Below are 16,360 nucleotides of genomic sequence, written 5' to 3'. Positions count from 1 at the left end.
ATCAGGCCTGTTCAGTCTTTAGCATCTGTAGCCTCAGCAGCTACCACTGTCTCTTTTATGATTTTTTTTCTAGCATCCCCTCTTTTCATATGCCCCCCCCCATAGTTCATTCCTACTCACACATGTGCAAAACACACACTCTTTTCCTCTCTCTCGCACACACACAGCAACTTTATCTCATCTTTGCAACCACAACAGTGCAGCGAAGAAAAGCAGCCCTGCTCCATCTCTGAGAAATCAGCAACTGTGAGATAATTCTGTAACTAATAAAGTGAAAGGGAGGGCCCTTTGATGGCTGAAGCTGAAAAGATATTTTATTTTTTTTGTGTGTGGGATTTGAGATGTGTGATTCTATGGAGCGAGCGAGCTCCCCTGCTGCTAGGCTCTGGCTGGAAGCTGGCCCCCCTCTGGCTAATGTTATGGAGAATCGGAGGAATTTTATGGCTGTCTTTTCCCTCAGCCCCCTTTTTCTTTTGTTCCCCTTTGAAGAATGACTTTAGACATTTTATTTACATATTTAACCATGGATGAAAGAAATGAAGGGTGAGGAAGCAAAGCTCCTTGGGTTCTTAAGGGAATCTTGATCAGTAAAAATGAGCTGAAGCTAATACATTTTTGTTTGCACAGCCTGAAATGAGATCAAACACGCTAGTGTGATGGTGACATTTCTGAAATTGACGGCATCAGTTTCTTTGACGGGAAACTTGATCTACTTACGCTGGCTCGGTATCACTAAGAGTAATCACAGTATTTCTGTTAATTGCTGTGGTTGTACGGCTGGCTTGCTGTTCCAACATGTGAGGTATGCTATGGAAGAGATGGGGGACGTTTTGGACATGTTTGGCATTGTTGCCGGCGTTGAAAGGGCATGTTGATTAAACGTACGGGTGGGGTAGGCCTATAATCTTCTTAACCAAGGCCCTCCTCTACTCTTTCAGAGGGCACAATGAGAAGAAACAACACACTCAGTTGGAGGTGAGACTATTTGTCCACATGCCCTGCACATTGTCCAAGGATCCTGTTCTCCCTCCTGATCGCACGCATTCAGCGTTTAGCTCAGGATGATCCTATTTATCAACATAATCTGTTATTTTCTCTCTTATTGCCACTCAACAATGTGTGAAGAGGTTGGTGCCAAAAAACAAAAAAAAAATGATGTAAAAGCCATTACATGTAGAAGCTACTAGTAAAATGATTTAAAAAATCAAGAATGTTTGAATCTTAATGCAAATCTTAAAAGACTTTTGCTTGCAAAAATAACTCACTTTAATAGCATATATTTTTTCTGTCCTGTTTGAAATGCTGGTGTTTTATTAAGAGCACCAGTTTTTGTGAAAGGTCAAATATTTTAAGGAAATGCATATGAATCAAACAATTAATTATTGAAGAGCCCTGTCAGCATCAAAGCCCGCTGTATTCTTGCCTCATATGGTTTAAATAGTTCAATAAAGTAACTTACTAATGAGGACTAATTTGTATCACTCTTCTTTTCATTTTGCTCCATTAAAATCTGCTTTGTTTCACTGCTGTTATTATGAGTGGAGTCAGTTCAGTTGAAGGTTAACCCTCTGACCTTGTTCATTGTGTGCTGTGCTTGATAAGAGGCATCAGCGCATTAATGCAACCTTTCAAGTGTTTATAGAGTAGATTAGTATAATTATAAGGATAGCAGACTTTTATACAAACGCAGAGGCTGTCGGCCAATTTGCAATAAACGCTGCTGTAATGAATTTTGTTTGTTATGAAGCTCAAAAACATCTGCGTTGAGGCTGCTTTGAAACAGCAATATTAGTTTAGTGGGCTGTTCTTACATCATACTCTTTTATGTGGTGGTCGTTTAGCAGCAAAGAGAAGCGGAAGGGAGAAAGAAGTAGTGGGAGAAGAGGAAGAGAAGGAGGAGGAAGAGGGGGGGTTGTTGGAGTTCAGCAGCTTGAGACGAAGCAACGAACCAAAACAGCTTCTGTTAACTGCTCACAAAATGCATTTTTTTTTTGTTTTGCTTAAGAAAGTCACATTCGAGCCAGTGGAGAATTTCGTCGACTTTTCTGCAAAGTTGTTCGGAGCATGAGAGCGATTAGCGGACGTTAAAGATGAAGGCGGAGGAAAAAAGTCAAAATGGGGGTAAACTTTTTATTGCCTGTATCGGTGAAGGACACTGATGGCAATATTATTACCCGAGGTCCTTGTGGGGGCACTTGAGTGTGAATTGCTAATCAGGAAGGCCTTCTCTGGTCTAATCCCTCTTTGAGTGGCCGGCCTGGAATCAGCGCGTCTGGGGAGACTCCCCACTGCTTCTGGCTCTGGAGGCTCCATTGAATAGCGCAGCCCTCCTGTCCCATTCCCACAGTCCCCTCACACTGTGCAGCGCAGCCGTGCGTGTGCGCACACACCCGTGTGCACGCACCCACACAACACACATCCTCCTCTCTAACCAAATTAGATTAGACCCGTCCCTTTCTCCCCAGCAAGGCGCTGGTCTTTTCTCTGCCTGGTCATTTATCCTACCCTTTTGTCTCTGCTTTATAAAAGAGAAACAAATTCCCAAACAACTCCCCTCCTAAGAATGCACTGGTTTGGAAAAGGATGAGGGAAGGGCAGACATCTTTAGCAGACCTTAGGTGATGCCATAATATCGCCGTCCCTTTGGTGTGTCAGCTCTAATGATGTGTGGGGGAGCAGAGTGGTGCGGCGGTGTGGTTGGCAGAGCAGTGAGAACAACGCCAGCTGTGCATCATGTCAACCTGTTACCCCACAACACCACTGAGCTGCTTCTGACAGCAACACTAAAGATCTCTTTATTGTGGCCCCTCGCTAACATTGTCCAACATTTGCTCTGCTCGGCCGTAAATCCTCACTGACTAAAAAAGATCAAATTCAGTTGGCGAAACGTCTGCGTGATGTGTGCAGCAGTGTGTCCGAGTCCTCTAATATTAGTTGTTTTTGATTCCTCGTATCTCTATTCCTTGTAAACCAGTAATGGACACTGACGCATATAGGCAAAATAAAGGCCTCAGTTGAAAGGGTCTTTTGTAAGAAAGCCCTGGTGGAAGCTTATTCCTCCTGGTTCAGTGTGCAGCCAAGCTATCCCAAAAGCAGCAAATTGAGATCAAAGCAAAATTAAAGCTGACTCGTTCAAAGCAAGATAAAAATGTGTGAGCCTGCAGCGATATTTTCTCTATTGATTTCCTCCTTTGCTTGCACTCCGTGGGACTGTGCTGGCTGTGCTGTGCTCAGCGCCAGCATTGGAGACTCTAAGGCTGCTGCAGGGAGAAAGGAAATGACTATCGATACAGACAGAAAAACACTGTCATAATGATCAGGGATAAACGGATTTCACAGAGCGCTTGAGATCTGAGTGATTGGGTAACTTTTCATTGCTGTCCAAATCTGTTTTCACTTTGCATTAAGTCACAGGAGAGAATAACGAGAACATCTGATAGCAAGCACGAGAGCGGTATGAAGAGCGAGCATGGGAACGGCATTGTCTTGTGCTTTTGTTACCTGTGATTCTGTCGACTAGAAGAAGGCGTGTCGTGCAGAGTTTGGTCATTGTCTTTTCACTCTGTGCAACTGCATGTGGCGTCAAACTGAAGACACCATTTTTATTCCTTCAGTTCTTGCACAAAGAAAACAGCCACAAATTAAGTTTTCCTATTGTGGCAGAGCGGATAGGAAGGATGTCAAGTTCAATTACAGAGAACTAGCTTGGGTGTGATGTTCCAATAACAACACAACAAAATGTCTTTGTTACGCTGAGCTCAAATCAAGGTAATTATGGGTAATTTACCATCCTTCTACTTGTGCTGCAGGTTTTCAGCGAGGTGCGAAGGGATGAGTGAAGGTGCAGGTGAAGGATTCAGTGCTGTGTTTGAAGTCCTGGGAGGGATTGACAAGCCTCGCAGTGAAACCTGAACAGGTATGAAGACAAGCTGGAACAATCAGTGTCTGCAGACACCACAAGACCAAATTTGTTTCTCTGTTTCTGATGTAATTCCCCTCATATGTCTTTACACAGTGTTGCACATCAGGCTTTATCTACAGCGGAACAGTGTAGCAAAGATGTAGGAAAGTCAAATCTAAAATGTTGATCCTGAAAGCTTCAACAACTAACAATAAAAAAGAAAGAAAAAACTCTTTTTCTTGTCTTTGTGTTTTTGTCTCACAAACATGCAAGAGTCTATTTGCACATCTTTCCTGCTCTCTTCACCTCTCTGTTTTGAGGTGTAACACCTGGGTGAGCTGAAAGAAATATGAATCAACCTGAGGAAAATGTCTTTTAATCTGTTTCAGATTGTGTTTCATAGCTGTAAGCAGTCTTACCTCATCTATGAAGCTTCCTTCTCAGACAGAGGGATCACTGTATCTGTAGGCATTCCTCAGGCTCAAATATCAAAACAGCACTAAATAACCTGTCATTCTCTCTTCCCAGAACATCGATGCTGCTGCGTGATCAAGCTTGTGGTCCTTTGTTTCCTTTTTTTTTTTGTAAAAATTACCTTGCAGTGGTATAGTCTCTAAACTTTAAAGGTTATACCATTGTACATGCAATTATAGACAAAGGAAAAGCAGTGCAAAGATTTCCGTAACCGGAGCCGTAACTGGGAAACAAGAAACAACAAAAGAAGTGTTCTTATCGAGTGAACTTATGTGTACAGTTTGGAATGCAGTAAAACGATTCAGACATAGAATAAATTATAGCAGTAAAATAAATAAATAAATAAAACTCTTCACAGATTTCTGCCCTTGTCAAAGAGACAGCTGTTGGTAACCCAGTTATGGAATGTGCCCCTGGGCTTTCTTTCCCCACTTATACTCTGAGCAAGTGCAATGGCTGCTTAACTTTTACATGTGTGGTGTTCAAGAGGTGTCCCAGACACTGATATCAAACTTAATATCAAGTAATTTCCATTTCACATCACTGCCTCAGTGCCTCCTGAGTGATCGAACAGGGAACCTGTGACATATCCAACTCTGCCAAAGAAGAAGTCACTGCAGCAGTCAGTTAAAAGTCGTCCTGTTCAGAGCTGTTTGACATGCAAGTTTCATACGTCTTGTTTGATACGCTTCAGTTATATCGCAAAGTATGCTAGATGGTATCTGTGGGGAGCGGATGTTTTTCCTATGATTAAACGAGACATGAAACAATATGTATTCATCCCTGTCTTTCACACATGCATGCAAACCCACACATTCTTCTTTCTGCTTTACAGTTCTTACAGATGAGGCCACTGCTGCTTCTTGTTACAGGGGAGGATGTTGACGTAGAGGCTTTAGAAGAGGATTTGAAAGCAGTTTTATTGGTGGTGGTTCTGATAAGATGCCAGAGACTTGACCAGAGAAAAGAGAGCACACAGAGTATTCAAAGATTACGTTCTGTGTACACTTACCCGTGCAGATTGGATGTGACAGAGCCACACAGATTTAAGCTCCTAACGCATTATTGACGCATTCATGGCCAAAATCTGAGAGCAGATCTTCTACTGTCTACATTTTGACATCATTATTATTTAATATCTAACAAATTATTTCATTGCAAACAATCAAGTGAACCCAGTCAAGAAAAAATGTGTTTTTGACTGAAGGTTTATTCAGACTGAAGAAATATTTTGACACACATTATTTGCATAAATTTGACCTCTTCTCCAAGTTATTGCAATATCTCATTTAGCATTTCTTTCACTTTGCGAATAAATGTTCTAGGCTGCACTTTCCATTTTTTTAATAAATAATTTGCCAGAAGTTCTCATTCCACTTTAGTTTTCTGTTTCTGTATTGATCTCCAACATTTGAAGTTTTGGTTAATTTACCGTACATGTGCTAAATGAGCAGAATGCACCTCTCATCTGATCTATTATCAAAAAAAAAAAAATGATTAGACCACCCTTGTTTTCTTCAATTTCTTGTTCATTTTAATGCATGGTATAACTAAAGCTACATTCATTTGGACAAATATAATGATAACAAAAAAAAAAAGCTCTTAACAATTTAGTTGAAGAACTGATATGTAGTAGGAAATTTTCCATGGTTTTCTTGATAATAACCAAAATCACTTAAGTTCTTAAAAGTTATGGCATTGTACTGCCAAAAACAGTGCTTTTAGGCATTTTATGTTTTCTTTTTTATCTGTTTTAGTCACATGACACACATAGGAGTTAGTATTGATTCTTAACCATTGTTTTTGATGACTGCAGCCATGTGTATTGGCATGCTCTCTACCAGCTTCAAACATTGCTCTGCTGTCACAGCAGCCCATTCCTTTTGCACAAATTCATACTAATTTGCTTTGTTTTTGGCCTTCTGATTCTCCATTTTGCGTTTCATGATTATCCACAGGTTTTTAATTAGATTTAGATCTGGTGATTGACCAGGCCATGGCATGGTTTCAATGTTCTGCTTTTCCATCCAGGCTTTAACTGATCTTGCCGTGCCTTGTTGGAAAATCCAGTCATTGGAGGCAGGAAAGAGTTTTCCAGCTGATGGAAGAAGACTATTTTCAAGAGTAGACCTGTACATGACCTGGTTCATTCGCCCTTCACACAACTGCATTTGCCCTGTTCCACTCATACTAAAACAGTCCCAGGTCGTCACTGATCCATCCCCATGTTTTACTGTAAGAGCAGACAGTCTGGTTTGTAGATTCTCCAGGCTTCCTCCTAACCAGTAAGTTGGCTGGAGTGGGCATCAACTGAAAACTGGATTCCTCCCTGAAGAGAACCTTAGCCCAGTCATCAGCAGTCCAATCCTTGTGATTCCAGCAAAGAGTAACCGGGCTTTCCTCTGCCTTTCATTGATGATGGGCTTCTTTCATCCTCTGTGTGACTTCGGACCAGCTTCAAGAAGCTGATTTCCAACTGTCCTTAACAAATGAGTTTGAACAAATCACATTTCTCCACAGTGCCCACTCATTTTTAAGGTTCCTGGAGGTCTGACAATGATGCCTGATACAGGAACGAATGAGTACATGGTCATCTTGCAGGGTAGAAAGAAGTTTCCTGCCGTGACCAGCTAGCACTTTGGTAGTACCCTGTGGGGCTTGTTTTTTCTTGGTGTAATGAACAGCTGTCTTGGAGATCTTTAGTTTTTTCACTACCTGTCTCTCACTCATGCCAATTTCCAGCAGTGCCATGATTGCTTGCCTTTGTGGCTTCACATAATTCTTTTGTTTGAGGCATTATGTGAGAGCTGACAACTTCTGAGTTGTGTTACGGCTTGAATGCCAGCAGGAAACCACTCGAGGTCATTGCATGTGCAGTGCTGCTGATGACATGAAATGTCCTCTTACACACCCTGGGAATACAATTAAGCTTAAGTCATGCCAAATAGCACATAAAGTATGATGTAATCAGCTGCATTGTTTGTTGTGTTCATTGTATTCTTCAGGTAATATATCTTTAGTGGTGCCAGGCATTAAAATGAACAAGAAATGAAAGAAAACAAAGGTGGTCTAATAATTTTTTTTCCCATGACTGTAATATCTGTCCAGTAAATATAAGGCTACAATCAGAGCTAAGTTGGCTCAGCCAAAGAACAAACAGGAAGAAACAGCAAGGATGACTGTCCAAAAGTTAAAAAAAAACAACACTAAAATTCAATCATTAAAGCTGGGATTTGCATGATTCCTATAAATTTTTTTGCCCTTGTTGGTCAAAAATTTCATTGTGACTGTCCATTGTAATTCTGGTTGTCTGAGAGGAAACTGGACTTCTGCACCTTTTCAGACTATAGATGAGGTAATATATTAGAAAGAGCAACAAAATTCACACTGGGGAAAAGAAGGCGGCAGCTTGATGGGTGAAATAGAGGACTTTCACTCAAGAGGGTTGAGTCCTGCAGGAAGGAAAAAACATTTTTGACTGACTATTTTTGCACAAGCATAGATGGATGGACAGTGGAGAGGAGAGAGATGCAGAGGGAGGAATACATTTTATCCTGCTGTTTTCCTTTTCTTTCTTTTTTGTTGTTGCCTTTACCAGATATGCAGCTTTAATGTTGTGTCTTGTTAGATCTCTATTTCTTTGCACGTCTTACCTGGCAATCTCCTAATGATAAGTGAGAAATCATTACATCTGAGAGCAACAGCGTGGCATGTAATTCCCTGTAAACCTGCAATTTGGTCGATTTAACAAAAAGGTTTGTAAGGATTAAAGAATGATAGGATTTTACTTACTGAACTTGAAACATGCTAGTAGTTTGTTTGCTTGTCTTTACCTTTTTACATAGCCAGGTTGTTCTTCCCTATTTCCAGTTTTTATGCTTAGCTAAGCTCACTAATTTCAATCTTTACACATTCATTTACCGAACACATACCCCAAACCTTTGAGTGTGGCTAATAGTATGGATATTGTTGACCTCAAATGTGCCTCAAAACACTGTCTATGGGCTTGTTTGTTTGACATATACTGAACAACTTTTCTCATAAATGTGTGACTAGTGTGTGTTCAGATTAAAATCAGTTAACCCAACATTTCTGACACTGTGGCTGAGCATTCAGCATCTTTTCTACTATCACTATACACTGAATAGGCTTCAAAAGCTTCAAAAAAGAGAAAAAATTGAGCTGGTTGACGGTTCATTTAGCTTTATTTTTTAAACCTATGTTTTTACCATAGACTTGACATAAAAGAGAGATGTAGCAACCATGTCATCACCCATTGGTTTGTGGACTACCATTCTAAAACCTCGAGTTTGGAATTTGATCACCATCTTCTTTCTTTTTTGAGCCAGAAACAAGGTGTGGGTCTGGCTCAGAAGCAAACCCGCATGCAGAATGTCTTCAGTTATGGTATCAATTTTTAAATCACAACATATTCACAACCCAAAGCACAACCTGCTTTATCATCTATCTGACTCTAAATGAAACCATAAGTTAAAAATAAAACACCATATATTGAAGGAGACTTAAAAATTCCAATCAAGACCATAAACTCACTGGGAAAGTGTTTACTAAGGCAACAAATCAAATGAGTAGAATTATTTTCTCTTGTACTTCTATACAATCAGACTTCTTTGTGGAAACAGAAGAGTCGCCCCCTGCTGGCCATTAAAACAGATGCAAGCACTTATTTGGTTCATATTTCAGACCACAGGGTTATATGTACATCTTTTATACGCATTCTACAATTCTGAGTTTATCCAACTTTTTTGCTAACTTAATCCAAGTTAATCTAACATTTTAATCAAGACAGAGCGTATTGTATTGTTAATATGGTCATAGTTATTAATCTGTCTTGTGTATCTATTTGAATTGGTAGTGTCTACAGATACGGACCCGTACCCGTAGCCTGTGGGCTACGGATACGGCACTTTCCATTTGCCAGACAGATACGGACCCGTACGTGAGTCTCGCGAGTCAAGAAGCTGCTAACCACTGTAAACTGTTGAAAGGTAAGCAAAGGTTAAGGTTAGGGTTAGTGTTAGGTTTAGGGTCCGTACCTGTAGTACCGATGCTACGGGTCCGTACTGCTAGCGTCTACCAGGAGTCACATGACCAGATCTCGCGTATCTGATTGGCAAATGGCAAGTGCCGTATCCGTAGTCCACAGGCTACGGGTACGGGTCCGTACCTCTAGCAACAACCATTTGAATTTCTTGATTTAAAGAAACTATATTATGCTTTTTTTCATTTTTACATATCTTTTAGACTTTTAAAGTCAAAAGTCAACATAACAAGAAATTCATCTTTCTCTCTGAAAATGCTGCTCCTTACCTTACACTTATTTACTACTTTATGTAACTTCTTTTCCTGAGGAAAGCTGAAAAGTACATGTTTGCAGTCCTGGATGTGACAACCTAAACTTCAGCACAATCTTACCTAATTACATGGAGTTACCTATAAAAGAAACATTTATTTTAGATTTCTATAATGGGAAGTTACCGTAGAAAGTACAAAGTAAACAGTGACTGAAAAATGTTTTCACCTGTACTTTCTAAATCTAAGAGCAGCAGTCAATAGAAGCTTTAAATAGTTCATCATGGCAAAAAAGTATAAGTGCAGTTTGTACAGTGAAACTGAAACATTTGCAGCTCATATGGATGCATCTTTGCTGTGTTAGCGTCAGTCATTTAAAATCTATAGAAATTAAGTATGATGAAAAGATAAACATTAATGGAACTTCACAAACCAATAAAGTTTTAATTGAACAATATTTTACAATTGATATCTGTGTGTAGGTTTTGCCTTCTTCTTGCAGGTCTTACTATAACAACCAAATGAAATTCTTCCTTACTACAACAAGGATGTGAGACTCACATGAAGGACAATTGCCTTTTTATGGTTCCATGTAACTATTTTTCTGTTTCATCTTCAGTAGAGCTGCTGATGGAAGTATACCTTCATTGTTTTGAGAGGCAGACCAAAAGGAGGGTAAACAAAACTTTCGTGCCTTAAGTGCCATCTTAAGTGTCAAGTACTGTTGACAGTCTGGCTATAGAGTAAGCAGACTGTTAGCTGTCTAAACAGGCTGACAGCGGACGGCCCACTGTGGTTCAAACAGGTCAGCAGGAATGAAAGACAACACCGGCTCAGCTGCCCTCATGTCCTTTTGGGTGCTGACACAAATTGTTGGTCTGCCTCCCACCAACCCCCCAACAGGAGTTGACACCCTTGTCCCCTATCCTCTAGCAATCACTGTAAAGAATAGGACATACTGTCACCACTGTGACCCTCTCAGTCTGGACAAACAACTGTAGCCTCTCTTGATTTCAGTGTCTGTTTCGTCCTCACCCTCTCACCCCCTCTCCCTCTGAGGTTTTGACAGAGGGGCTGGGGTTTCGGGTTCAGGACGTTTCCATTAGCACCTTTTGGTGAAGCCCTTTCATCCAGCCGTTGAAACCTTTGTGATGTAGCCACAGTCAAGCTGTTAACCTGCTGCTGTGACGACGTCAAAGCAGACAGACCCAACAATATGAGGAGGAAGTCCTCAGTTAAGCAAAGAGTCTCTCTCTGTAATAATTGTTTGCTCTGCTGTCTGGAGGTGTTAGTTTATGTCTGTTGACATTTGGCTCAGTGCTGTTGTCTGATATGCGTCAGTGATATCTCCTTTGCACGAATGTCACTCTGAAGTGCAGTTCGTTGTGAAATGTAATGCTGATACTGTTGTTTTTGATCAGAAATATGAGGATTACATGTCTTGCTGGCATCCTTACATGCATTTTATTGTATCGTTTTACTTTACAGACATGTTCACACAGAATATAGGGAGCTAAACTCCTGGTGTCATCTCAAGACTAACTTCTGTTCCACAGCATGTGTACTTCAGTGCAAAATTGATTTTTCTCAAAAGCAAGAGTTTCATTGTCCATGTTCTTAATAGAGTAGCACAATGTATTTAACTCTTTACTAGCAGTTGAAAACTTTGTAATAAAGAAAAGAAAAAAACAAATAATACATTTTTAGCATCTAAATAAACAGCCTTGGTAGTCATATCACTGTAACTGGCTTTAATCCATATCTAGATAGAGAACAAAAAACTAGTGTAATGGCAAAAACAGATTAAGGGTCTGGTTACTTGCAAGCTCCTACGTGGGCAGGAGCAGATATCATGTACGCATAGTTGTTATTTTTACTCTTATTCTACTTTTTCCCAGTTTGCCTACAAGATGTTTTCCATACATGTACAGAAGACTGGTGTCTATGCATTCTACTGCATGTGTAGTTGGTGCCCCATGTAGTGGCTGTGCAGGCAGTGCACACAGAGACTTCCCTTCAGCCTGTGACAACTAAATGCATCTTTTGTTGACCTTTGCATACCTGCAGATGCATAAAGACTAATGCTAACCGAAAGGCTTCATTATCCTCCCTTGCAGACACTCACATGGACAGCTGCAGACATCACGGACACGTAGTTGTTTTTATTTTACTTCTTTTGAGGCCGCTTAGAGGACATGGTTCATACATGCTCAGCAGATCAGCATCAGTGTATTCCTGCTGACAGACAGCCAACAATGTGTTGTTGCTGCCTTATAGGGTTGTGGCTAAAAAGCTAGATGGTATGTGGATGTCTATTGGACAAATTCATGTCACTCAAGCGAATCATCATTACAGGTTTGTCAGACGCCCATGACAACTTTGTGCTGCAGTTCATGATTGTTCATTGCAACAGGGAGAACCTCTGCAGTAAATCCAGTATCGTTGGTTAGCTGATCTATGTAAGTACATGATGGTCTTCTAGTGCATCTTGAGCCATGAGCTGGTTTCCAAAAAATAGTGTGACTGACGAGCTCATGCTCGGCTCTCCAGCAGTATCTAGCGAACTGTAATCTTTGTTGTCCAATAACATCTGAAATTGGGGGAAGTTTTCCGTAAAGTCATTCTCTTGTTGGGTGCTGCTTCCAAGAAACGCTGAAGATGGCATGAAGCATTCTAGTGTAGGTGCCATCCAGCTGAGATTTTAATTGTTTTTTTTTAAGTGTCAATGCAGTTGAACCATACATACAAATGAATAGAACAATGGCTAAAAAAAAATCACGTTTTATATCATCTGAAAGATTAGATTTACAGATGGTGTTTACCTGTGAAATGGCAGAACACGCTTTTGCAATTCTTGCTTTTACGTCATTTTTGTTTTATATGTTGCTTGCCAAGGTATTTGAAATTTTGTACTTGACTGATATTTGAATGAGACAATGTTTTTATTTTTCCTGTGAATAGTCTAACACTAGTCTAAGAACATGGTTATATGACCTTGTGGACGTGCACGCAAACAGCTGCAGGCACCATGGAGCTGTAGTTGTTCCTATTATAGAACTTTGTAGTTAGCTTGGAGTCCTGGTTAAAGTCCATGTGGAGGACATGTTCTGTACATATGCAGTAGATTACCGTATTCCAGTTATAGACTGGATATAAAGATGGACAGACCTTCTGTGACGTCATTCATAGGTATTTTAAAATAGACGTCCTGGAGGTCAGTGTGGTACCTCTGGCCATCACCATCTAGAAAGTGCCTGACTTTTCCTAACCCCTGGTGGAGTGAGGTGGGCCATGGACTGTTCTATGACAGTACCAACTCTTCACTGAAAATAGTCTTTATTATGCATCACTTTTATAACATTAAAATAATCAACTTTATTTTTATTTCACCCTGTAATACTGGAGGTACTTTTTTCCAGCATTATACCGTACAAAGCTTTCAAAAAGAACAATTTAACATAAAAAATAAAATATGTCATTTGCCATTTACAAAAACAACTAAATAAATTTAAAAAGAAAAAAAATACTATTAGGTATAGGAGGGTGATGATTAATACAGCATCCAGGGATATTAGAAGCGTATTTGTATTTGGTATTTCCACAAATAAAAATGTAATAGGAGAGGTATATAAAAATTCACCTCTTGTACAGTGGTCATTAAGAGGAATTTAACGAGACCGAAACTATTTTGTCTACAGGCTCTAAACATGTTTATTTTGGCTGTAATGTTGGGCATTTTTACACAAGTGTCTATGGGAACTGCCTTCCTCTTGAGGTCTGCCTCAAGTGTCCATTTGAGCATTTTTGGACTTTTCTGCATCAGCTTCATTTTCCAACTTTGGAGGCTGCTGACAGACAAAATAAGGATATGCAGATGTTGTCACAGAGCCTTGTGTACAAACTGATGACAAAATTCACCCTAGCAGACCCCTGTGTAATCATGAATGTGGAAAATGCATCACTAAAAAATACCAGTGGACAGAAACATCAAAGTTCTTTGAGTCTAAAGGAAACTTTTTTTACAGAGAAATACATTGCCATAGATCATTTTTTCCACCTGTTTTTTTTTTATTTTCTTGAAATCTGTTTCACATTTGGATAGAAACTTGGCTTTCAATGTCAATCTTAATCTTTTTTTCTGGTGTGATCTTTCCAGCTTTCCAGCTGTAATCTATGTTGTGTGAGACGTGCCTGAACTAGCCTCAGCCCCTCTAATTGCCCATGGAAATGTCTGTGTTGTCAGGCTGGTGACATGTAAGCTGCAATGTTCTCTGGCTTGTGGAGAAGTAATGTTAAAGTCCATATCTGTTAGTCTGTTAATGATGTTTTTGTAAAATAAAGAATGAACCATAAGACATGACATGCTGAGTATCTTTATGTTCCAACGCTGGAGTTTTAGTTGTTAACATTTAAAGTAACTATGATTTCATATTAAGTTTTCTAGAATGAAACACAGAAGTTCTGGTTTGGTTTCACTTTAGCTCTCTATAGTCTCCTGCAGTTAAGGTAGACCTAAAGTTTCTATAGATTCACAGTCTATAGCTATGAACGGGCTTGGCCTCTGCAGAGTAATGCAAGCTTCAGCCAGCGATTTGTTCCTTGCCAGACATTTCATCTCCACTCATTGGCATCCAATAAGTCAAATCATTAAAATGATTAATCAAATTCTCATTGAATACCAGGGGATGTACTTCAATTGGTAGGGCAAACAATTAATGGCGTCCTGTTTATTTGAAGTGATTATACTGGGTTTGTTCCCATCTGCCTCGTGGGAGGAAGTGGCGTCTCTGGTGCAGATGCTGTTTGTCAGAAGTCAGAATGGTGAAGCAGCGAGCCAGCATGCAACAGAGGAGATTCAAGCAAACTGAAATAGAACAATGGCTTTTCCAAGCCCGCATCCTATTTCACAGGGAACAATGCTTAGTTTGTGGCACTTTTCCATACACATGAAAGAGGAGCCATGCTTCTATAGCTATTCACTGTACGCATTTTTGTGATATTTTGGTTCTGTTTGCTTTGAAGTGTGTTAGGGGAAAGACACTCCTCTGCATAGCATCAAATGCTTCACTCATTCTAAAGGATTTGTGATGCGGATATAATCATTTAGTTCCAGACGGTGTTTCAATAGTTTATATGTACAGTGTATATTTATGAAGCTGCTGCATCTCAGGCCTCTATACTGGGAGAGTTTGTGCAGCAGCTGCAGTAAATGCTGTAAATGTTTGGTCTAGTCCCTAAATTTGTTTCGCAGTTTGCGTGTAAAACCTGTTTTTGTAATATTTCAAATATAATCCAAAAGAGCCAGCTCTAAGACAGATAGTTTAGTGACTGCTCTCGTCTCCTCTGTGAGGACCCCTACGGCCAAACTGTGGTTCAAGGCGACTCCTCCTCCACTGATTGTCCAATCGCATGATTGTTTGTTGTCATTGCTGTATTGTTTTCACTGTCACTTTTTGATCTTGGTTTATGGTCCCAGATGTTGGCAGAGGGGTGCAATCCCACAGAAAAGACAGTTCAGGGCTGTGTCTGATGTTCTCTGTGGTGCAGTGCTGCTTAAACAGCAAACATAGACTCGTCCTTCTAAAACAGCAGGCAGCCATTGGCTCATACTGGAAAGAAACATGACCCGAGTCTGTGGCAACCTGATTTGTTAAAGTCGAAACATTTCACTGGCATGTCTACGATAGGCTGCAGGTACAGTAGTACTGATAATACCTGTATTTCCAGAATGTGTTTTGCAGTGATTGCAGGCAAACGCTGTCAAATCTGCGCCCATTTCCTCTTTGTAGGTGACTCCCACCTACACTCCTTTGGTTGCTGTCCGATTGGGGTGAGGAGGCTGCCCTCTTTTTCTACTTCAGTAAAGGTTAGGAGATGTGAATGAATCAGTTCTGTGTGTACCCAGGGAAGAGGCAGCACAAAAGCCTGTTGTGGGGGGTGAGATGGCCCCAGTGCTTCTTACCACCAATCAGCAGTGATTAAAAAAAAAGAAGAGGAGAGAGAGCCAGAGGCGGCAAGGGGAGTAGAGCTCCTCTGTAATTACAACATGGTCTTAAAAAGCAAATACCAAACCCTAGCAACCTCAGCCGGGAGACAGAGAGAAAAGGGGGGGAAACAGTGGAGAGGAGGGGGAGAAAAAAATAGGCAAGGGGAGTTAAGAAACGCCACAGAGAGTGACCCTGCAATGACCTCGGCTCTTCAACAATCGTCCCCTGCCAGCTGGAGCCAGGGTTAGGGGCGAGAGCGAGGGGCCGGGCAGGATCCCCTCCGATTTATGACTGACTATAAGGCCCCTGAAAGAAACCCAATCACCCAGGATTCCTGCGCAGCATGACTCTGGCTGGAGAGAATAGATAGCCCAGGAGAGTGTGGGACGGCGGCAGAGCCAACGGCTAATACACAGACACTGACACAGAGGGCCACTTTACTGAGGGGAGGGCCGCTGGGCACTGGCTCTATTATCTGCAGCTCTCCGCATTGAGCATGATATCATTACACTGTGCCGACACTAACCTCAGCTGCGTTCAGCGACTGCCCAAACTCATCCTCTGAACTCTCTTTGTCCAACATATTTCACAACGTGGATTTACATGCACCCGGCTAATTGCTCTATCTGTCTAATTAGTAGAAATTTAATGGTTATTAAATTTCAACCTGCTATCAATGTAGAGT

Source organism: Acanthochromis polyacanthus, chromosome 7 (genome assembly GCF_021347895.1).
Source record: "Acanthochromis polyacanthus isolate Apoly-LR-REF ecotype Palm Island chromosome 7, KAUST_Apoly_ChrSc, whole genome shotgun sequence".
NCBI lineage: Eukaryota > Metazoa > Chordata > Actinopteri > Pomacentridae > Acanthochromis > Acanthochromis polyacanthus.
Note: the sequence above shows the minus strand (reverse complement) of the source record.